The 25,180-nt window shown below is 42.9% G+C and overlaps 1 non-coding gene across 1 annotated transcript; it reads right to left on the bottom strand.

Moving 5' to 3' along the window:
- Positions 1–19,187: 19,187 nt before the first annotated feature.
- Positions 19,188–19,316, bottom strand: LOC142454077 (small nucleolar RNA SNORA19). The gene has a single exon (XR_012785606.1). It is a non-coding gene; the product is annotated as a small nucleolar RNA SNORA19 (small nucleolar RNA).
- Between the last annotated feature and the right edge of the window lie 5,864 nt (positions 19,317–25,180).

The raw sequence follows: 25,180 nt of genomic DNA, 5'->3' as shown, positions 1-25,180 counted from the left end.
GGGCTGGTGGTTTGATCTGCTGAACTTGCAATTATCAGGCCAATTCATAACTACCAGGCTCTCCGAGGCTTTTACTATTATGCACTTTAAAACTCTTCTGGTCTCTGCCCGTCACCCAATCCCCAAATTTGTACATTTTAGTTATCTGTCAAACAGAACTCCATCTTCCAGTTAAAATTCCATCTTAGAAAACTAGTGCTCTATAACAGACATACCACAGATGTGTGGCTTTAGCAAACAAATTTATTTTCTCACAATTGAGGAGGCTAGAAGTCCAAGTGCAAGGCGCCAACTCTATGGGAGAGATTTCTCTGTCAGCTCTGGAGGAAAGGCTGGTTATGTCCTGACCTTCTGCTCCTGGGAAGTCTTCATGGAGTTTACTCTTCTGCTTACTTGTTTAGTCCCATTCATATTTCAAAAGATACACTATGTTTCAACTGTATAACAAAGTGTCTTAGTCTGGGTAGACTAGAGAACCAAATCCATAGACACACACATGTGTATAAGAAAGAGAGTTATATACAAGAGAAATTAAACATTGAGAAAACATCCCAGCCCAGTCCCGAGCAAGTCCATAAGTCCAATATCAGCCCATATGTCCAATACCAATCTATAAAGTCCTCTTCAGACTCACGAAACACATGCAATGACACCGAACGTAGACCCTCACAGGCCAGTGGGTAGAAAGTCTTTGGATCCAGTGTCATTGGAAACATCTCAGCGCTGGCAGGGGTCTCTGCATCAGGGTGGGTCCATGTGTCTTGTCAGCTGCTATTTCTCCCACCTCCAAGGAGGAAAATCCCAGATTTCCCAGAATTCTCAGGAGAAGGCCATGCCCACACAGAAACCTCATTGGCTATGATCTGACTGACAGACTAGACTCTTCTACCCCTTCACTCATAATCCTCTCAAATTGACAATCATGTAACTACCACACAAAGCCAATCCATACCCAAATGGTATCACAGGTATAGAGGTTAGAATTTAGAACACATATTTTTGGAGGTCATACTTCCATCTATAACTAAGTATTATGGTTCAGTTTTACTTGACAAGTGGTACCCAGGGAGTTTTTCACATTCTGCTACAATCTCATCGCCATCCTTCACTATATTTACTTAGTTGGAAATTAGAATTTCTATTATGGGGATAAGGATGTTCTTTGCTCCCCTCTAGCCACCATGTGACATGCCCTTATCACAGTATCCTCTCTTGGAACGAGAGAAGCTGGGGAGACAGAATGCTTCCCTGGAGGCAAATCGGTGCATTCTGGCTTCATCTTCCCTGCAGGCATGTGTGCTGGGAATGCTTTAGGGCCCTTTAGGGGTATGAATATGGACCAGTCAGAAGGAAACATTCTGAAAATGGATTCATTTCTACTACAATCCTGGAAACCAGTTTCCAAGGAACATTTGTCACCACTTTCTCAAATATCTCCTGAGAGCAACCAAACCAAATTAGAAAATTCGAACAACAAAATAACCAGGTAGGTGGCCTGTGTGTTTGTGTGAGTGTGCGTATGACATCACACAAGAGTTCCTACAAAAAGAAGAAGTGCAATTCAGGAAGAGGAAGGCAAAGACTGGAGAAAGCCCATGACTGGACAGATGCTCCTTGATCCTAACTCATGACTACTGCTTAAGGGGTCCCCTCTTCCTTATCACTGAGCCTGATATATACCCAAGACATTTCTTGGGATATATTTGTGATCATGCTGGCATGTAAGCACTTTATTAGAATATGGAGAAAATGCAGCATAGCATATAAAATATGAAACACTATTCCCCACCACCAGTTGCCTTCAAGTGGGTCCGACCCATGATAACCTCCTGTGTGGCCGAGTAGACCTGAGCTCGTGGGGTTTGCAGGGTTGAGACCTTTCAGAAGGATGTGACTTGGCCTTCTTTTTCTGGTGCCTCTGGGTGGGTTTGAACTGCCATCTTTAAAGCTAGTAACTACACCCTTCCTTAACTATTGCACCATTTGGGTTCCTGGAAACGATATTAAGGGCTCAGAAATAAGAATTCATAGAAACACAACCCTCATTCTCTGCTGTTTTCATATATCCCCAATCTCTAGTCTTTGCTGATACAGGTGGCCTGCGACACACCAGGACTCTCTGAGATAGATAAACGGTGATGGTTGCTGGGGATGTTGACGGCCAGTTTGCCAAGATAGATATCTTGCTGCATTCCTACAAGCCATGGAGTGCAAGGTAAGCGAGTGTGATGGAGGAATCACTGGCAGAGTCTCTGCTTGTTAGGAGACACAAAAGACATCCATTATTTGAATAAGAAAGGAACATGTTGCTCTACATTGCTCATCTGCTATGATGAATAGTCAGAAAAACAACAACCAATAAACAACAACAACATGACTCAGTGTGGGGACTTTGACAATGTGTGCTCCCCAAGTCAGACCTTTTTAAAAGGAACTCAATATGATGACTCACCATGTACGGAATCCTTTTTTGGTTATTGTCAAATAGGCTGAGGTCAAGAAGACTGTAGTAGGACATGGGGCTGCCATGTGTCAGAATTGACTCAATGGCAACTAACGACAACCAAAAGCACCGCCACCAAGACCCAACAACCCAAATCTAGGCATATTCCCAGAAGATTTGAAAACAAGAATACCAACAGGAATACAAAGAGTCACCTGTCCACCAGTGGTCGGAGCGATAGTGCACACAATAGGGAGAAGGTAGGAATGATCGGAATGTGTAACAGATGGGTGCACAAAATGTGGCGCATGCAGACCATGGACGATTAGTCTGAAAGGGACATGAAGTGTTGATTCTGTTGCAACATAGAGGACTCTTGACAGCATCATGCTCAGTGAGATGAATTAGTCACAAAAGGGAAGATATTATACTTATATTTCATATAAGATCCAACTTAGGCGAAATAAGTCATTAGAGGCCAAGGGTTTTTAGTAAAAGCCTCGCCTTTGTCCCACAGAATGGCTGGTGGTTTAGAACTGTGTCTTTTGCAGTTAGCAACCCACCAAGCACTCCACAATACCCCCAGGGCTTCTTTCAAGGGCATGCCCCAGCAAGTCCCTTAGGGAGAGGCTGCCCTTCTCTGGGTTGGCTGAGAAAGAAGCTGTAGTTCCCTTTCAAACATCCTTTGCCCCAGGGCAAAGCTTTTCACCTGGGAAGTCTACCTTAGGAGAGAACTCAAAGGAGGCTGGATCTGTGTGGAGACCAGGACATGGATTTAGCTGCTTCAAGCCTAGTGCTCAGAATGTAAGCCCTGGCTGATAGAGTACCAGGTACCCGGAGAGACATAGAGGGAAAGTGGTCCGTCCTTGTGGTCCCTGCAGGTCAGCAGCGAGCTCCAATGCTCTCCCAGCCGAAGGGAAAGTGCTCTTTGTGTCTTGCTGCACCTGGAACCAGGCAGCAGGCTGGGTGTGGGATGGCAGTTTCAAATCTTTCCCTGCAGAGGAAAGCTTCCTGGCTCCACCCCTTCTTTCATTTGCACCATAAGGAATTGGCAACTGAGAAGGCAAACACCACCCTTTAACTATAGGTTCTACCACATGGCTTCACTTTTCCAAAAACTCGACTTCTGATACAGAACTTTATTCAAATCGTGGTTTTGATGTCACTTTAATAATTGTGCCCCCTAACCAAGCCATGACGGATCCAATTGTTTCTTGTGCACGTGCATTTAAACCGGGGGTGCAAAGGGAAGATGAAGGAACTGATGAATTTCAATTGTCCTATTGGGGAAGACGATTTAATATAAAATACTTGTCACTAGCTTCCCCGTTCCTTAGAGAGCTCCATTTTTCTTGGCATCGCTCTGATCCCATTTCTGTTCAGTGAGTTTGTTTAAACTCTTTTATATCTCAAAAGAAAATTACTTCATCCACAACAATAGCCCGCTTCAAAACAAAACAAAACAAACAAACAAACAAAAAACACCATCCAGGGCTGGAGGGCATGAGGAGAGATTGAGACTCTCACACATTGCTGGTGAGCTTGTAAACATGTGCAACCACTATGGAAAGCCATATGGTGTTATCTGCAACAACTGAGACTGGAAATCCCACGCAACCCAGCAATACCTCTGCTGGGCATAGAGCATCCACCCGAAAAGACAGAACAGGAGCAAATATATGCTCTCCTGTGTTCAATACAGCACTATTGACAATAGCAAAACACTGGACATAGCCCAAATGCCCATCAGTCGAGGAACGGATACAGAAACTGGTGCACACCCACAACAGAATACTACACATCCATTAACAAGAGTGATGGAACCACGAAGCACAGCATGATGTAAATCAACCTAGGAGCCATTCTGGTGAGTGAAGTGACTCACTCACAAAAGGACAAATATTTTAAATGTCTGTGGTGGAAAGTCTCATCAATGTTACCTGGCTTCACTAATCTAAGAACAAGTAGCTCGTTTTCGTTTGCTTGCTTGTTTATTTTTTCACAAGCCATCTTGGTTATTCGAAGGTCACACTTCAATAGGCAACAATTTTACTAGAAAGTTAGGTAGAACTCCGGACTTTGGAAACCACTGCTTCGTTGTTGTTAGGTGATGCAGAGTTGGTTCCGACTCACAGTGACCCCGCATACAGCAGAATGAAACACTGCCTGGTCCTGCACCATCCTCTTCAATGTTCAATGTTTGAACACATTGTTTTGGACCCTGGGTCAATCCATCTCCTAGCATGGCTTCCACTCATTCACTTACTCTCTACCAAGAAGGGGGTCCTTCTCCAGGGACTGGCCGCTCTTGGCAACGTGTCTGAAATACATGAGATGAAGCCTGGCGATGCTCACCTCTAAGAAGCACTCTAGCTTTATTTCCTTCAAGGCAGACTAATTGTTCTTCAGGCAGTCCATTGTACTTTCAATAGCCTTCACTGGCACCAATTCTCCACACGCAGCTATTCGTCTTCGGTCTTCCTGTCTCAGTGTCCACCTTTCACATGCAGTTGAGGCAATGGAAAATACCAAGACTTGGGTCAGGCACCTCTTAGTCCTCAAAGTAACACCCTTGCTTTTCAACGTTTGAAAGAGGTCTTGTGCAGCAGATTTGCCCAATCCCATGTGTCCTTGGACTTGCCTAATGCTCCTGTGAGCATTCGCTATGGGTTCAGACAAGATGAAATCTTTGAGACCTTCCATCTTTTCTCTGTTTATCATGGTGTTAACTTGACCCAGTTGTGAGGACTTCTTTCTTTACACTGAGCTGTAATTCATACTGAAGAGCTGCAGTCCTTGATCTTCATCAACAAGTGCTTCAAGTCTTCTTCATTTGCAGCAAGCAAGCCTTCTTTGTGCTATTATTTTAATATACAGAGTCTCTAAAATTGAAGGCAGAGCATTTTTTGTGAAGGAAAATTATTTTTAGCAATACAAATATTAAAAAGTTTTTTTTTAAAGGACAAATATTGTATGTGAATACTTCTATAGGGATATCAGCAAGCCAAAGACAGGCTTCTGTTCTCAGGTCAGGTAATCTTCTAATCCTGTCTCCTAAACAATCAGGTAGTGTATTGCCGGAAGCTCATGAACCGTATATCACTCCCTTATTTGTACATTTTCAAAACCACTTCAACAGGGAGACCTCTCCACAGGTGGGTCAGTTTCTCATGATGTGGGGAGAGGAAGAAGGCAAATCAGTTCCTGCTATATCATATTGTTGTTCTAAGATCATCTCAAATCAACAGACACTCCTAAAAAGTGATTAATAAACTTCAATGGAAATTCAAATAGAGAGTTTTGGGGGTAGGTGCACATTTTTCTCAGAGAAGGTGAGCAAATACACTTCTGTTGATGGATAAACTGGGTGAGAGCAGCCTGCATTGGGAAAAATTCTATATAACATTACTTATATAGCCCTCTACAGGGAGAATATACACAATATTATATTTCTAATTGAGCTAGTTTCTATTCAGCATCTGGTGACCCAGACTGTGCTATACACAACTGGGACTTGAGAGTGTCCTTTTGTGGTGCACAACATCCTCCATAGGCCGCATAAGAAGGATACGATTTGGAAATTCCACTAAGATAACCTGAGTTGACCTTAATCTCTCCTGTAGGAGATTTAAGGAACTGAAAATTCCCTTGGACTTAAGCCTGAACTGCCCAATTGTAAGAAGATGCAAATGACTGCTCTCCTGAGTTTATGGATTTGGAGGTCATTGGACTTGGGTTCCAATCCTTTGTTTTGAGGGTGCCCAGTGATTGGCAGCTCGGGACAACCATAGGTTTGGCATTTTCATGCTCTTCTTGCTTTCTTATGACTTGCCTTAGTCCAGCACGCATGAATCTGCTTTTGTGAATGAGCATTATTTAAGTTTTTCCCTATTTCCAGCCCTCATTGTGCAAATAGTGTTCAGGCATTTAATTTTTAAATCTGTCCACCAGTCTATTTTTTTTTTTGGTCTAAAAAGCTGGGTTTCTTTCTTGCTTGCTTGCTTGCTTGCTTTCTTTCTAACATATTTTCTGTTTCTTTCCTCAACAGTGTTTTCAATTTTATAACATTGGGTAAATGAATGATAGTATCAATAGAATTATCATAGGGATGATTTATAACGTTCTTCAATAAAGTGATAATGATGTCCAAAGTGAACCAGGGAAATATATAAACCATACACATGTGAATAGAATTTGAGCTCTCACTTAATTGTAGCCCTAAATTAGGAAAAATTAGTTCTTATAACATGGCCCTACTTGGTACTTGCCCTCATGAGGAAATCACTGAAGATTGAGATGCTGTCATAAAATGTGGTGAAGAAATCACACAGTGCTCAGCTGTTAGAAAACAAACAAACAGCATTGGGGTATTAAAGGTTTGTCTTAAAGCAGCCACCTAAGTGAGGTGTCAATTAAGTCCACATGGAAGAAACACACCAACCTGTGTGTGTGTGTGTGTGTGTCAAGGATTGTGAATGATAGCATCCAAAGATGGACGAGGGAACGGTATCAGAGCGTGTAGGCTGAACACCTGATTTTGCAGAAGGCTGTGGATTTTAGGAAAGAAGAGGAGCTTTCTACTCCCGTAAAGAGTTTACAGTCTCGTCAACTCACAGAGGCAGTTTAACCCTGCCCTTCGGGTTGTTATCAGTTGGCATCAACTTGATCGTGAGGTTTTCTTTTGTGTGTGTTACAGCAGAAAAGCCCGGGTCACAGAGTGAGACCCACTGGGCAGCTAACCTACCTGCCGTTCCGAGAGACACACAGGAAGCTCTCTACTCCCATGAAGAGTTGCAGTCTCTGACACCGACAGGGGCGGTTCTGTCTGGCCCAGTTTAGGGTTGCTTAGGAGTTGTTCAATGGCAGTGAGTTTACGATGGATTACAACAAAAGCCCCAGATTCATTTGCAGGATCCTCACATGGAATAAGCCTTCAGAGAATGCCCTCTAACGTACACTGGGCATGAGAAGAGCCTCACTCTCACACAGGGTGCCTTGTAAAGTGGTTTACTGCAGAGGCCGTTGGTTAAAACATAACATCATATCATTTTATCTCCCTTTTGATCCACTTTGAATTTGTTCCAGTTTGTAATACTTTCTTTTTGAGGTTTTTCTGTTTTATTTTGCCATTGTTGTTGGATTTTGGGTTTTGTTTTGTATGGTTTCTGTATAAGAAATTCAAGATAGGTAAATCTACAGAGACAGTAACTGGATTAATAGAGTCCTAGGGCCGTGGGGTAAATGGGGAGCTGACTATAGTGAACAGGAGAAAAGAAGAAAATGTTCTAAAATTGTTTTGTGGTAATGATTGAACAACTCTTTTTAATATGATGGAACTGATAAATTGTACTGTGGCAGTTACATAATCTCCTGTCAACGAGTGAAAGGGTGGAGTCTAGCCTGTCAATCAGGTCATAGCCAATGAGGCCTCTGTGTGGGTATGGCCTTCTGAGGATTCTGGGAACTCCTGACTTCTTCCCTGCAAGTGGGACACACACTCTCCCTATAAGACATTCCTGTTGACAAAGCACATGGAGCAACACAGATGGAGCCAGAGGCCCAGAGCTGGAGCAGGCATGGAGTGACCCATGTCAGTGCTGAGATGCTTCAACTACTACATGATCCACAAGACTTTCCACCCACTGGTCTGTGATCTTCCTGTATTTGGCGTCATTGCCTGTATTGCATGTGTCTGGAGAGGAATGTCCAGAATGGTGTCAGACATAGGGGCTAATATTGGACTTGTGGACTTGATCTGGACTGGATGGGGATGTTTCCTTAATATACAATTACTTTTTATATAAAGCTCTTTCTTTACTTCTTTCTTTCTTTTAAAACCATTTTATCAGGGGCTCTTACAGCTCTTCTCACAATCCATAGATACATGCATTGCATCAAGGACATAGGTTTCCACCGTCATTTTCAAAACATTTTCTTTCTATTTGAGCCCTTGGTATCAGCTCATTTCCCACCCTCCACCACCCTGCCTCCCTCATGAACCCTTGATAATTTATATATTTGTATTCATGTTTTACACTGACAACTGTCTCCCTTTACCTACTTTTCTTTTGTCTATCCCCTTGCAGGGGGTTATATGTAGATCACTGTGATCGGTCCCGCCGCCCCCCCCCTTTCCACTTACCCTACTGGTATTGTTACTCTCATTATTGGTTCTGAAGGGTTTATCTGTCCTGGATCCCCTGTGTTGCAAGCACATATCTGTACTGCACATGCTCTGGTTTAGCCAGATTTGTAAGGTAGAATTGGAATCATGATAGTTTGGGGAAGGAAACATTACAGAACTACAGGAAAGTTGCATGTTTCATTGGTGCTATACTGCACTCTGACTGGTTCGTCTCCTCCCTGCAACCCTTCTTTAAGGGGATGTCCAATTGTCTACAGATGGGGTTTGGGTCTCCACTCTGCACTCCCCCTAATTCACATCAATATTATTGAATATGATTGTTCTGGGTCTTTGATGCCTGATACCTGATCCCATCAACACCTCATGATCACACAGGCTGGTTTGCTTTTTCCATGTGGGCTTTGCTCCTTCTCAGCTAGATGGTCACTTATTTATCTTTAAGCCTTTAAGATCCCAGATGCTATATCTCTTGATAGCCAGGCACCATCAACTTTCTTTACCACATTTGTTTATGTACCCATTTTGTCATCAATGATTATATCAGGAAGGTGAGCATTACAGAATGCAGGGTTATTAGAATCAAGTGTTCTTGCATTGCAGGAGTACTTGGTAAAAGCCTGATGTCCATCAGCTACCTTAATACTTAACACATAAATATATGTACAAGATCTATTTCCCTATTATTATATATAAATATATTTACATATGTACATGTCTTTATTTAGACCTCTGTAAATGTCCTTTGCCTCCTCGTCCTTCCCTCTGCTTCCTTTTACTTTTCTCTTGTCCCACTCTCATGTTCAGGCTTCATTTAGGTTTCAGTAATTCCTCTTGGCTACCTTGCGCTTGATCAAGCCCCACCAGGCATCCTACACCCTCCTTGTCATCAATTTTAGATCCCTTGTTGTTGCTTTGTCCCTGGGTTTGTTGACACCCTCCTTCCTTTCTCCCGTCTACCCCTCTCAGTGTCCCCTCAGAACTGTCTGTCTTGTTTTCTCCTCTGGATTGTTTATCTCACCTATCTTTTCTAGCTAGACATACAGAGACAATAAGCACAAAAACAAGACAAAGCAACAACAACAAAAACCAATGACATAAACAGACAAAAGTCTATAAATAGTTCTAGGTCTGTTTGTTGAACTTTAGGAGTGTGTTCCGGTGGAGTCAGATGGGATGCCACTCTCTAGCCCCAAAGTCTATTTTTGGCATGCCCGGGGACTTGCTTTGCTCCCCTTGCTGCTCTACTGCATGCCCTTAGTGTTTCGCCCGAGTGTGGTGGGTTCTGGTGGGGCATATTCCCGCACTAGGTCTCAAGTGTTGTGCCCTGTAGCGCTATGGGTCAGTGAGGAATATCATGTCTTGGGGTGGGGCCAGCCCTATGGTCCTCTCTGTACTGTAACTGCTCTGAGCAGGACTATCATCCTGGGGGCTTGGTGGGCCAGGATTGTTCCACTCTCTCTCCTTCCCTCTACATTTGCTCCTGTGTGCTCTGATCAGATACACTCCTCTCCTTGACGTGTAGTTTCAGTGCTGTCCTCTGAAGTACATTCTTCTGGGGCAGGGATGGGGTGCCCACGTAATTTGGATTGGGGCCCGCAGACCTCTCTATTGTTTTCCTGCTTTACGCCAGTATGTTGCAATCATGTCTTGGCATACTGGGTTGAAGTCTTGTCCCTCTCTCCCTCTCCTGTGGAGATATAAACAATACCCTCCCCTTGGGTGGGTTAGCACCCTGTTCCCCCGCTGCCCAGGTCTTTTATCAAGCTATTTCTTATACACATATGTATCAAATGTGAATTGTATGTCAGTAATACCGTAAAAAGAAAGAAAAGAAAATTGACCCGAGATGCACCTTATACTGATTCTGCTTCATTAGTATAAAAAAATAACCCATCCTACATAAAATTATAACCATAGAAAGAAAGGCCAGAACCTAGAACACATATTTGGGGGAGAGGGGGCATAATTCAATCCATAACACTTACCTGTAAGTAGCATGAAGGCATCTCTGGGTGTTGCCATTGGTTAAGAACTTGACTATCAGTCGAAAGTTTGTCAGTTCAAACCCATGCACGGGAACTTTGGAAGAACAACTGGGCTGTGGGCTCCCCCAAAGTCATAGCTTGAAAGCCCCAGGGCTAAACCTGCTTTGTATAACCTGACATCTCTGGGTTGTAATTGACTCGATGGCTTGTTTTTTAGCAGCTAGAAGTGGCAAGGCCAAGAGTCAAATGAACAGCTCATATTTTCCAGTTTTCCCATTAGAGAAATTGGACAATAAAGCCTTCCCCATGACTTTATATTAAGGAGTAAGTAACTTAAATGAGTAATAAATGAAAAGCACTCTGAATGCTGTCTGTAATTGACTAAGGAGAATGTTGTTTATTAGTAGTATAAACTAGTCTTATCTTTGTTGTTGTTGTTTTAAAGATCTTACTCCCTGGTCCTTTCTGATCATGCTACTGCCCAGTGTGAAAAATCTCTGCAGTTAAAAAGGCTGTGTAAGTGTTACCCTCTCTCAAGCGCCCAGATATTAAGCTGCTGCTTATTGGCATGCAACATGCATGCCAATGGCGAGGAAGCACCATAACCGTCCTAACTGTGTTAGCCAAACCCTCTGCCGCTGAATTGATCCTAACACATAGTCACCCTTGGTATTTGCTGTTACGTTGTTAGGCAAGTGCTGTGTAGAACTCACGATAGGCTCTCACTTCTTTGCTAACTTCAGCGAGGCTTGCTATGCAGTGTCCTTCGACCAAGATCAAGGCGCGTGGAGATGATAGCTGTCACATCCAGAAAGAAACTTTAAAATTTTAATGTGTTTCTTCTGCTTTGTATGTTGCAGGCGGTGGTTGTTGGATCAGACAGTTTCAGAACAAGAAAGACTTGGGCCAGAGTCTTCAACTGATCTGCGAAAGACAGGTAAGATGAGTGAGATACAAACCTCTTGTTCCCCTGAGACTGGAGGATTGTTTTCTCCCGAAGCATAACCTCATCCTTCCTGACAAGAGGCTAAGATGTCTGTTTCCTGTACAGCAACTCTCTGCTAGTGGGACACAAAATGAATAGAGCTTACATGATGCTGGGTGGTGGTGGTGCGTGTGTGAATATGGGTACCTGTGTGGAGTGGTGTATTTAGTACAACTCTTGTCATCGGTGTTCACAAGTAGGCCTCTGTTGATAGATCACAGGGAAAATTCAAGCAATAAATACCACACGATCACTGAAGCAGATATTCTCTGACCGTAGTTCTCATCAGGAATATATTCTCCAAAAAGGATCATCTGACTCTTGGCCAACTGTATTTCTGTGTAGCCTCCCATGTGTCACATGCCAGGCATCTGGCAAATACTGTCAGGGAGGCTGGGCTGCTAGCTGCAAGGTCAGTTGTTTGTTCGAAAGAAAGATGAGACTTTCCTGTGAAGTCACGGTCTCACAAGCCCACAGTGGCACGTCTGCTCTGTCCTGTAAAGTTGCTGCAGTCAGGACCTGTTCCAGGGCAGTGAGTTTCATCTTTGGTTTTGGAGGCTCCATCTCACTTTTGAGGTGAAGCTACAACATTTCTTCATTGAAAGGTTAAATAATGACTTCTAGGAAAATGGTTCCGAGGTAGGGGCAACTGTGGGGAGTTTCATGGGTGATTGCTGGGTTTGGGGATTGGGAAGCTGAGTGGGGAGCTCCAGGATTTTCAATTGGGTCTCATGGCACTCTAGGGCTCTGCTCCAGCCCACAGGCCAGCCTTCCCTGTGGCATGGATCCACGTGCCCCACCATACTCAACACCAAGCTACTGTGGCCTGTGGCCTGATGCCTGGGTCCTCCCCAGCCGGCACCACCCACACCGCTCGCTTGCTGGCAGCCCACACTGCTTGCTGGAGAGCCATGGCTGTGGGTCACTCTACTCCACCCTTTCCACCCCCTCCACCTCCTTATAGCCTGCAGGGCCTGAGTGACCCTCGGATGCAGCCAGTCCAGCCCATGTGGCCCAGGCCACAGGTGGGACTCTAGCCTGCGGCCAACCTCACCCTTCTGATTGCATATCCTGTGCAAATGAGCACCCAGTGACTAGCATCCCCCATGACTGAGCCAACCACACAACCAGTCCATCCAGTGACACCGGCCCCCCCCCCCGCCCCCGACTGTGGCATCCCCTGCCCAATGTGAACCACATGCGACCAGGCCAGCCTTGTCCCCTGTGATTTATGCATCACATGTAAATACCACCTACAGCAACAGCAAAATGCCATGTAAGCCAATACCCGCATCAGCAGTCACTACAAGAGAGCAGGAAAAACAGATCACAATGTCTGAAGAGGAGCTGAACTTAGCAATGTATATAGAAGAAGCAGACTTTGAACCACCACAGGAAGAAATATTCAGAATGCTGCGTATGAGAGGAATATGAGCAGGATATGAGGGAATCAATACAGAAATTGGATGAAAAAATTGAGACATAGAGTCCACATACCAAAAGGAGAAACAAGAGTTAACAAACGATGCAACAGAAGCAATGAAAATGGTAAAAGACATTACCAACAGGCTGGAAGAGGCAGAGAATCATATTTGTTACCTCAAAGATAGCCAAGCAGAATTTAACAAATGTGAAAGACAATCAAACAAGATAGATAGAGAAGCTGAAGAAAAGCCAAGAACAATGAAGGATGCTATGAAGAGGAACAAAATTTGAATAATTGGGATACCAGAACCAGACATAACTAAGAAATCAACAGCCAAAACAATGAGGGAATTCCTGGCAGAAAACTTCCCCCAAATAAATAAAGGCAGACAATCATTCAGGAAGCAGAGAGGATGCCAATTAGGCCAGCGGTTCTCATCCTTGGGTCACGACCCCTTTTGGGGTCAAGCGACCCTTTCAGAGGGGCCACTCAATTTACAACTGTAGCAAATTTATAGTTATGAAGTAGCAACCACAACATGAGGAACTGTATTAAAGGGTTACGGCATTAGGAAGGTTGAGAACCAGTGAATTAGACTGAACCTTAAGAAGAACCAAGGTATATAGTAGTCAAATTATCCAACTTTGAGGAAAAGGGAAAAAAATCATACGAGCAGGTAGAGAAAAAATATGCAGTCACTTATAAGGGTAATCGGATAAGAATATGCTCAGACTTATCAGCAGAAACCATTGAAGAAGAGGGGAGAGTGGAGTAGCATCTTCCAAAAGTTGAAAGAGAATAACGGTACCCCAAGAATGCTCTAACCTGCCAAACCACCCATCAAAATTGACCACGAGGGAAGAGTTTTCCCAAAGTAAAATTTAGGGAATACGTTGAAAAAACAAACAAACAAGAAACAACACCACAAAAATTTCTTTCCAACTCACTTTGGACAGAAGACCAGCATCTACAGAGCACAAACATGAGACCACTGCATAGGATAACACTATCCAGAAGTTAACTCAGTGAAGGCAATGCCCAGGATGTCTTTGACTGAAGAGTGAAAAGAAGGCATGAACGATTCCCCCCCAAACACACACAACACACTCCTCAGGAGGGAGGGAGGGAAACGATGAAACACCCCAACTCCTGCAAGGAGCTGGAGGATGTTCTGCAGAGGAAGATAAAATAGATGAGGGGCCATGCTAAAGCTAAAATACTTGTGTACCTCAAAAAGCTTCACCAAGAAAGTAATCAAAGAGCCCACAGAATGGGAAAAGATATTTAAGTAGTGGCAGATCACAGAAAGGGCTTATCACAAGAATCTACAGAATCCTGAAAGCATACAACAATCAAACAAACAAATAGCCCACTGAGGAGGTGGGCAAAAGATTTGAGCAGAAGATTCATAAAGAAAGAATTCTGAATGGCCAATAAATATATGAGAAAATGTGTCCAATTGTTAGCCATGTGGGAAATGCAAATCAAAACAACCATGAGATACCACCTAACCCACAAAGACACCCCAATTTACAAAACCGAAAGCAGCAAATGTGGGAACTCTCATTCACCGCTGATGGTCTTGTAGATACGTACAGGTACCATGGAAAGTGATTTAGCAATACCTAAAACAGATGGAAATCGAGTAACCTATGACTCAGTAATTGGGCATGTACCCAGAAGAAATGAGAAACAGACCACGACCAAAATCTGCTCCCCAATGTTCGTTGCTGCACAATTCACAGTCACAAAAATTGGAAACAGCCTAAATTCCCTCACAGCTGTGTGGATTAAAAACTCTGGTACTTACACACAATGAAATACTACACATCCCTAAAATAGTGGTGAAACGATGAAACGCCTCATCTCGTGGAAAGAGTTGGAGAATATTATGCTGAGTGAAGTTAGCCAAGCACAAAAGGTCAAATACAATGTGAGTCCACTGAAGTAAGCTCAAACAGTGGAACAGGCTTAAGGGAAAATGCACACAACACACAATTCCCAGACTGAGGGCCAGATATTCTGGCATGAGCCAGACCAACCAAACCCAGTGATTTATATGTCATTAAATAAAAAGACACAGCACCTCTGCTGATGGGCATCTTCCCACACACACCCAGCCCCCCCCCCGTCACCCCCCACACTCTCATATTCTTTAAGACCCACAGAGAGGTGGGGGAAGAAAAATGATGGCAAGGGGAGGGTATCATTTATATCCCCACAGGAAAGGGAGAGTGAGAGTAGACCTCCTTCTGGTGTGCTAATCCTTGAGAGCGATGTTCCTGCTCGGAGCAGCTTATTCCCAGAGATGACAGCAAAGCCAGTTCCAGCAGGAAATATGATGTCCTCTCCCTAGATGGCAGTGCTACAGAGGATGACCCTGAAAGATACACTCCAGGGAGAGTGGACAGTCTGATCTGCCCACATAGGGGCAAAGCAAGAGGGGAGTGCAACAGATGGTCGCTGCACTTGGTACCTCATAGGAATTGGTTGGGGGTTATGCACAAGGGGACGACACTGAAAGTGCAAAGGTGTAACCAGGGGGTAGGGGGCACTAGACTGCTCCATCCCTGACTCCAGGGATAGAAATGGGGACTTTTAGGATGCACACCTTTCAGACCTGAATGCTGAAGACTGAGAGGGTGTATGTGTTGTTAGACAAGTGTATTTCAGGATATGGAACCTGAAAGAAAAGGGGACTGGATTGATGGTAACATGTCCTCATTATTTAACAGAGAGATGTTCAGCTACTCTGGGTCCGGACCCCTGTTACATGTGGGTCTATTTGTCGATTGGCCTCTCTCTCTCTCTGTTTTTATTTTTTTTTGTGTGTGTTGATCTATGTAAGATAGGCATGATAAGCAATCCTAAAGAGATAGTGATGGGACCAATGATTTCTGGGGGGCATGGGAGGGGAGGAGACAGGGGGTGGTGGTGAGTGGTCAGCCAGTAATGATGGGGTCAGGGGAAAGGTAAGGGTTCTAAAATTTATGGTGAGGAGGGTGAAGTTTGATCAATAAAATTGTGTTTGATCAATAAAATTGTATCTGAAAAGAATTACTGAAAGGTGAATGATGGTAGTCATGATAGTGAGCAGGAGGAAAGAAAAAAGAAAAAGAGGAAAGAAAAAAATGTGTATATATATGTGTAAATATATAAATATAGATATATTTGTTTACATCTATTTATATGAGGGGGTACCCCCCAAACCCAAATCATGCTGGATGGAGGGAAGCTTTTGTAGTGCACACTTTTTGTGCTAGGGGAGCACCAAGCAACTCGCTCTGAGGTAGTGCACCCAGCGGTGTTGCTTGGGAAGGGTTTCTCTGGTCACAGTAATTTTTTTTGTGAAAGTAGTTTTGCTTGAATGTTGTTTTTTGTGATGATCAATTTAAGAGAAGAGCATGCAACTGTGAAATTTTGTTTACTGCTTGGGAAAATGCAGCAGAAACTGTTGTGATGTTGAACACGGTTTACAAGGACAGCACTATGGGAAGCACTCAAGTGTACAAGTGATTTTCTTATTTCAAAAAGGGTGAAATGTTGATTGATGATAAACCTCATTCTGGATGTCCGTCAACTTCCTGAACAGATGAAAATGTCAACTCACAGTGCATTTGGAGTTGGTTATACCAGGTCAGACTGTGAATCAAGCTTTATATTTAGAGGTTTTGAAAAGATTGCATAATAATGTGTGACAGCAAAGGCCTGGTTTGTGGCCAATGGCGACTGGTTTTGCCACTAGACAATGCACCTGCTCACAGAGCTACACAGTTTTTGGCAAAAAAAAAGCATGCCTCTCTGTCCCTTGCACCTTACTCATCTGACCTCACTCTGTAGGACTTCTTTTTGTTTCTGTGAATGAAGAGGGACATGAAAGTGCAGTGATTTGATGACATAAAAAAGGTGAAGGAAAAATGAAGGAGGTGCCATCAATCATCTAGATGAGTTTGAAAAAATGTTTCCCAGAATGGAATTATAGATTTGACAAATATCTTAAGTGTAATGGAAAGTACATTGAAGGTGAAAAGGTTTTTGTAAAAAAAATTTAATTACATATCTTTGAAAAAAATCTCCTGTTTTGGTGGGGGTGGTTACCCCTTTTATATGTAAATACAACTAGGACTTTGGGCCTCTACTTAAATCTTACCTAAGTACAAGAATGGTTTGTTCTAATAATATGGCAATGTATGATACTCACCTTCCCGACATGATTGCTGAAGACGAAATGGGTGCATAAGCAAATGTGGTGAAGAAAGCTGATGGTGCCCAGCTATCAAAAGACATAGTATCTTGGGTCTTAAAGACTTGTAGTTAAACAAGTGGTCAGCTAGCAGGAAAGCAACAAAGCCTACATGGAAGAAGCACACCAGCCTGTGCGATCATGATGTGCTGACAGAAATTTTTGTTTTACCTCATAAACCTTGTTAGACTTGTATATGTTCATTTTTATATTTAAGATTGTTTAGTCCATGAAAGCCAATATAGCTAACCCTTCAGAAACTGTAACAGGGGTAGTGGTTCCCATAGGGTATCGGAAGAGGGGGATAGAGGGGCACAAGTGGGAGTTGATAGCATCAGTGACTTTATAACTCCACTTGAGGGGAGCAAATAACATAATTGTAGGAGAATGGCTTCACTGGGTGGTGTAACATATGGTGAAAAATAAAATAAAATATAATAATAAGGGTTCCTGAGGGGTAGGGTGGGGGAGGGAGGGGATGAAGGGGAGCTGCTATCAAAAGTTCAAGAATAAAGAAAATGTTTTGAAACTGATTGTGGTAGCAATTGCACAATAATGGTGTACTTGAACTATGGAATGTTATGGTTTCTGTAAGAACTCCCAATAAAATGATTAATTTTTAAAAGGTTAAAATAATATTTTAAAATAATAACAAGTTTTAAAAGTCCTAATAATGGTAAGTCCAGGCATAGAGTCGACGTCCAATTAATTTAGTGGTTCAATATCTCAAGGCACCAGGCTGTTCTGCTTCTTTCCTTTGCCACCCTCAGTGTCAGCTTCATCTTGAGACGTGCTAGCCTTCTGAAGAAAAAGCAAGTGTATCTTCCTATAGCTTTTTCTTAGAAACAAGACAGGCATGAGTGGGAGGATTTTTCTCCATAGCGCAGGCCTCATCAAGGATAGAAGGCTGTAGGCGGGAATAGGTGTCAGTTGGTGATTTACAATATTCACTACATTGCACTCTTCTGAATGATGGTGGTATCTGAAAGTCAAGGACAGCAAGGAGTAGAAATAGAAAGTGGTGAATTGGGTTGGGCTCTTTGATGGTCAGGAATTATAATTGAAGAAAGTCTGAAGGGGTTGCTCATAGCACTGTGGCTTAGGCTTTGGGCTGTTAATCAGGAGACAGATGAGATAGTCTTTTCCCTTAAAGATTTCCAATCTCAGCAATCCTATCCAGGCTTGCTAGGAGTGGAAATCAGCTTGACGGCAGTGTGAGTGACACTGAGGGGGATTGGACTGTCCCACAAACACCAAGTAGCCATGCTTGCAGCTCTAAGCAAGCACCATGATTCAGTTAACTCATTTCTACCTCTGCGACTATGCTGCTCTCTTGGTCACCACTTGTCCTGGTTCATTTTCTTTTTATACATTTTAAAATCCACTCACTGGTTGCTTTCTTCTTAGTTCCTCATCGGAATTGCATGGCTTAACTGAACATCTCTACCCTTTGCCCTCGCCCACTATCCTGGACTTACCAGGACGGCAGTCACCTTCCTTAGGTCAATCACTATCTCTAGTGCACTCAAAACGTACCTCTCCCTGTTTGTCCAGCGCTAGGGCAAAGCAGACATATTGGCATATTCAGTATAGTTCTTATGTCTCTGTCATGTAAGAACAAAGAACAAGGTGCTATTTAACTTTTCTTAAATTTGGTAACACCAGAAAAAGACAGTGGCATTATGGTTTAAATCTAAATTAAATAAAAGTCCATCTTCTTTAGAACTATGGTGTGTTGCCTTTGGGGTGTTGCCTTTGGTGTATAGGAAAGGGAAAAAATGTGAAAGGGCAGTGACTATAATTACATGTACTTGGGTGGCACCAACAAGAACGTGTTCAGCTCTCCAAATGGCTACCTACTTATGGAGTAGAATTCTACTCTCAACCACAGGGGGCAGTATGCTGTATACAGCTGATTTGTATATTTCACTGGATAGATTTTCCTCTAGTTTCAGATAGCTGCAATACTAAGGTGACTGACAGCAATGGCTAGAGTAGCCACACTGCTAATTTACCTCCAATGATTCATCTGGCACATCAGAAATATCCGTTTCCTCGATATGAAGAAAAAAGACAATGAAATGTGCATAATACTAACCCTCTTGTAGTATTTGAGTATATTAACTGATTCCCAAGACCTTTATGCTTATTATCATGTAGGTGCTCTATATACATATATATTGATAGTACAAATTACATATTATAGTAACAAATTGTGTATATTTAATATATAATATATAGATAGTATATGTTTATATATATTAGATATATAATTACATAGATAGATAGTAGCAAATTTTAAATTCCTGATTCATATATTGTTTCCATAGATTATTCATTCACTACCCAGATGAATGTAGCTGTACAATGAGCTGAGGGTTCTTTCTGTCTTTCTGTACTCCTTGACAAATCCAGACACAGGAAACAGGCAGTTAGGATGCCATCATCCTTCACATACTTGCTCATTCTCAAGATGTTTCCTGAGAAAATATCCCTGTGCTGAGCTACCAAAGGATCCATTTTGACAAGATCTCAAATCTTACCTCACTGAACAGAATAACCCCAGACTCTCACTGCCATCCAGTTGATTCCAACTCGTAGTGACCCTCTAGGATGGGAGAATATCCCCTGTGGGTTTCTGAGCCTGTAGCTGCTTCTGGGAGTAGAAAGCCTCATCTTTCTTCCAAAAAGCATTGCCTTTCTCCTGAATAAACATAAGAAGAGAGCACTGCCTTCAGGGAAATCTGTACATAGAAGAATAGAGCAAGAGGGGAAAATAATCTGTAGGAATTCAGGAACAGGTGTGAGTAGAGGTGGCAGTAGGAGAATTTAAAAGGGGAAAAGTATATTAATCTCAATCCATTGTATTGGTTTATGACGTTCTCTGATTTTCTCATACCTTCTCTCTCCTAGATGGATTATAAGCAGAGAGAGGTTCTGTACTTGCTTGCTCACTCCAACGAAGAGCTATAATCTGTACATGGAACAAGCCAGGAAGGAGTTATTGTTAATTAGCCAACTGAGGAATAGGTGTGAGCTGCTATGAGCCCAGCTGAACCCACAGTGGCCGTGGCCATAAAATCAAGGGTGATTACTTACAGCGGTGATGTAGCACTATGGTAAAGCTTCTGCTGACAGCAAGAGGTCGGTCAAGAAAGAATCGCTGAAGACTAGCAAGAACTTGAGCCTGAATGCATGGAAGAGAGTTCAAGTAAGTGTCCAAGTGAGTGTCTGTGTTTATGCATGTGCCTATTGGCATGTACATGTTAGAACTCAAGTGGTCCAAGTTAACAGGAGTTTAAGGTGAAGAAAGCTTGTGGGAGAATGGCACTCATTCCATGATGTCCCTGGTGCTGCAACAGAGGTGAAGTTGGACCAGCACACTCCACTGAGACCTCTTGTGCCCGGAGAGATCCGAAGCAAGTTAAGATTAAAAAGGAGGCACTGTGATAATACATGAACATCTCTTCTAATTGTTCCTTGTTAGAGTAGGAATAATGGAATAAGTGCTAGCTGCTATCACTCTTTATGGCAAAAAATAGCATTTCAATGATTACTAGATTTTCAGACTTTAAAGTTTTTGCATACATTTACTTCTGTTTAGATAGCTCTTTATCTCCCCTGTTGGTTCCTGCACCAATCTATGCAACTCTGGAATGAACAGATGTGTGACTCTCTTCTATGTCTGCAGACATGCCTGTGTGCAAGCAGTGTACGTCCATGGAAGTCTGCATGGGTGAAAAGTTTTTCTTTCTCGGTACTAATGCAGCAAAAAGGCTTATATATAAGTTCCTTTTTATAGCAGGTAGAGAAAAGCCACATCCTATTGAAATATTCAGGCATCGTGCTGCTATTCATCAATGCCCACTTTGTATGTTGACTGTCACTGTTTCTCCTCCCTCCTAGTTCACCAGTAGCACAGTCTGGGTCCATTGTCTACGTGATGTCTTTTTTTTTAAAGTTCATGTTCACCTACGAATGTATTATATATGCAGGAAAATGTAGACAATGTTCTTGAAACTTGGTATTAAAAAAGTCAAGATAGTGAAATTCCCTCAGGGCAACATGTCAAAATGAATCCCAGCTTCCATCTGCTTCCTTTTGATTATAGCCGGTCAGTCTGAATGAGTTAGAGCACCTTTCTCAAGTGTGTGTGTGTGTGTGTGTGTGTGTGTGTGAAAAATACAGCTTTGAAAATGTCTTAACACAATGGATGTATGGATTGTGGTAAGAGCTGTGAGGGCACCCCGTAAAATGATTTTGAAAAGAAAAGAAAATGTCTTAAGATAATACTATTTACAGCAGAGACTTGAAAGAGAAAGGCTAAGAAGTAAAATGACTAGATATAGAAATTCAGATCCTAAGTAAACTGTATTTAGAACTTGGATTTCTGTATCTAGACATGATTTTGTTCCTTGGCCTTTCTCTTTCAAGTCTCTCCTATAAATAGTAGTATGTTAAGACACTGTCAAAGATAGCTGTTGAAGTATTAGTTCTTTTTAAAAAGAATAGGAGAATAACACCTTTACAATTAGATGTTCACATCTTATCTAAGTAACCATTATCCTGACATCCACTTTAAGATTGACAGGGGAGTAGGATATTGCTTCACTGGAAAGACACTATTAAAATAATAGGAGTTGTTATTTTGTTTTCTTTTTTAACTTTGTGATTTGGGTGAAAGTTTAGTTAGCTCTCCATTCAACCATTCTGACGCATTTTGCTTCCTGGTATAGATTTAACCCCACAATGTAGCACCCCTCTCCCACCCCTGTGTTTCCTCTTTCTATTGTTCCTCTTTCCTATCCATTCCTGCTTTCTGAGTTTTGTCGTTTTTTTGGCCTAATAAGATTGATTGTTGTAAGGAGTGTGTTCCGGTCTAGTGTTATTGCTGACCTTAGAGGCCTGTCTGTTGATTGCCTGGGACAGACCTACGCGGTCTCAAAGGGTCCCTGTGAGTACAAAGTGATTTGATGGCAGTGGATTTGGGTTTGGGTATTGTTTGGCTGAAGATTGTTCCATGGTCATGGGGTGAATTCAGTTCTGACTTCAAGGGTGTCTAAGGGCGTAAAACCCAAAATCAAGCCCACTGCCATTCAGCCAGTGCTTGCTGCGATCCCAGTGGGCTTCCAAGACTGTAGCGTTTTATAGAACTAGGAAGCCTGGCCTGACTCCCTCAGGCTGCTGGCTTCAGGCTGCTCATCATGCACACTGCCGCCCAACACACAGCCTCCACGCCACCAGAGTCCCATACTCCCGGGGATTCCACCCGTGAGGGAAGTTCAATGGATTATAAATAATATAATCAGGGAGAAGCATAAAATTGAAAAATGGAGGTAAACTACCAACAGTGAAATATTGGAACAACTGCAGCGTGAATGAAGAAGGGAGAAGAAAACTGTAAAGTCCTCAAAGGAAAGGCTTCAGCCAAGAAAAGGCTAATGATTTCCTTCACCTGAACCAAGCCAACAAAACACCGGAAACGCACCTGCCTATTCCCACCTACTCCTAAGACAGAACACTGGAACCCAGTGGCAGTCTCTGGGGAACAGATCTTAACGCGGCCTCCAGTGTCCTCCGCATCCTCCAGTTCACACCCTGGAATAACACATTGCCTTTGAGTTTGGGTGGGACATATTTTTTCCTAACCTCTTGCCTAGAGCAATGCATAAAGGAAGTCACTCTTAAAAAGACTCCGTTTTACACAAAGACTAGTTCTAGAGATTCTTACGGGCTTGATGAGGTAAGTGTCCTTGTTGGGAAAGCCACGTGACAAGGAACTGTGGGGCGTGTCAGGAATGGGAAGGTAACCGCTAAATGCCTTTGGCCAACAAGGTGTGTAATTTGGGGAGTGGATTCTTTCAGGTGAGCCTCTGAGTGAAAATGCAGGTTGGCTCATTTGATTGTAGCATCATAGCATTCTGAATCCAGTATTTAGCTAAGCGGTAACCAGAATATGGATCCAGAGAAACTGGGAGATAATACATACATGCTTTGTTATGGAGCCCTGTAGCATAGTGGATTACGATCCTCAAGATTAGCAGTTCGAAACCACCTGCTGCTCTTCAAGAGAAAGATGAGACTTTCTACTCCCATAAACAGTTACAGTCGCAGAAACTCACAAGGGCAGTTCTACCTTGTCCTATGGGGTTGCTATGAGTCGGCATGGACTCGGTAGCAGTCAGAATTTTTTTCGTTGTCTGTGGTCAGCCACTAACTTTGTGATCATTTGTTATGCAACAATAGATAACAAATTATAATCAACTCTGCTAAAAAAGAAAGGTTTTTAGAGATTGAGTGAATAATTGATAAATGTTTGGGTGTCAAGTGTGAATCGTCCTCTTTCAGGTCTTATTGACTTTCTGAGGTAAATGTTAGGAACCCTGGTGGCATAATGAATAAACAGCTCAGGCTACTATTTTCAAGGTCAGCAGTTCAAAACCACCAGCCACTCCTCGGGAGAACGATGAGGCTTTCTACACCTGTAAAGAGTTCCAGTCCCAGAAACCCACAGGGGTAATTCCATTTGGTTCTCTCTATGGGGTCACTCTGTCAGCATTGACTGGATGGCAGGGAGTTGTTGTTGACATAAACGTTGACTTTTCATCCCTTCAAAACAAACAAGTCAACAAGCAACAATGTACACATATATGGTGCTCGTAGCCCCCCCCCCCTTTTTAATAAAAAAAAAATCTAACAAGACCGAAATCACTTTAGGTATTTCTGATTCTGGACCTGATGGAGAAAGAAAAACTGGGTTTACTGCACCCCACTCCCGTCTCAAACAACTAAAACTTGAGGAAAGTGCATGAAACACTTTCAAGACCAAGAGATCAGAGGGGAGAAACAAATAAGAGCCCCATGGTTGCCTTAGCTGTCTTCCTGGAGAGTTTCTGGATTGTTGAGCTAAGAGGGGGAGTATGAGTGGATGGAGCCTGGTGATGTCCCCAAGAGAAAGAGATGGACTGGGTGTCTGGGAAGCCAAGGAGCCTGGACTTTTCAGGGCAGACCACTAGCAAGGAGAGAGCCCTACCAAAAGCCCCCTAGCAAGCTGCAGGGCACCCTCCTCAGACCAGGTCTTTGACTGAGTTAACACGTGCATCGGAGGAAACTCCCAGAGCTGAGAAAGAACCACTCAAAGGGGAAGAGTTAAAAAGCTCTGGATTGTCAGAAATAGCTTCTGCTTCTGCCAGTCAGAGATGAGAAATCTCCTGTTGCTGGGGCATTGGGCAGTGAGCAATGTCTCACCTCCTCAAAATCAATAATAAAAAAAACCCAACTCACTGCCATCAAGTAAATTCTAATTCATAGGCCGCTTATACAGGGTTTCCCAGGCTGCCCATCTGTATGGGAGCAAACAATGCATCTTTCTCTGGCACTGTGGCTGGTGGGTTTGAGTCGCCATAGCACCAAACCCATACAGCCTAACTCACAGCACCAAAATGAGCCTTAGCCTGAAGTTGCTCGGTTCATACCTAACAAAGCATAAAAACAACCTTTTAAAGGATCCAACTGTTTTCAAGTAATCCAGAAGAAAGCTGTTGTGTTAGTTGCCTTTGAGTAGATTAAATGTATCCCAAATCAAACTTACTACCATTGAGTAGATTACAACTCATAGAGGCCCTATGAGACAAGGTAGAACTGTACCTGTGGGTTCCTGCTGCAGCTCTTAAGGTAGTAGAAAGCTTCATTTTTCCACCCACAGAACAGCTGGTGGTTCTAATCTGTTGACCTTGTGGTTAGCAGCCTGCTGTGTAGCCACTATGCCCCCAGGCTCCTATAATGACCGCAGGTATGTCAGGTACCACTGTGTTCCACAGGAGAAGCAGGGTGCCAGACCTGCTTTCCAAGGCCCTTCTGGGTGGGTTTAAATCACCGAACTCTGCTGAACTGTTTGGGCAACCCAGGGACTTCTAAACAAGGGTTAAGTAATATTTATTAGAATACAAAAAT

This window comes from Tenrec ecaudatus, chromosome 7, assembly GCF_050624435.1.
Source record: "Tenrec ecaudatus isolate mTenEca1 chromosome 7, mTenEca1.hap1, whole genome shotgun sequence".
In the NCBI taxonomy this organism is placed as follows: domain Eukaryota; kingdom Metazoa; phylum Chordata; class Mammalia; order Afrosoricida; family Tenrecidae; genus Tenrec; species Tenrec ecaudatus.
The sequence above is the reverse complement of the archived record's forward strand: the minus strand, read 5'-3'. Positions and strand labels throughout refer to the sequence as shown.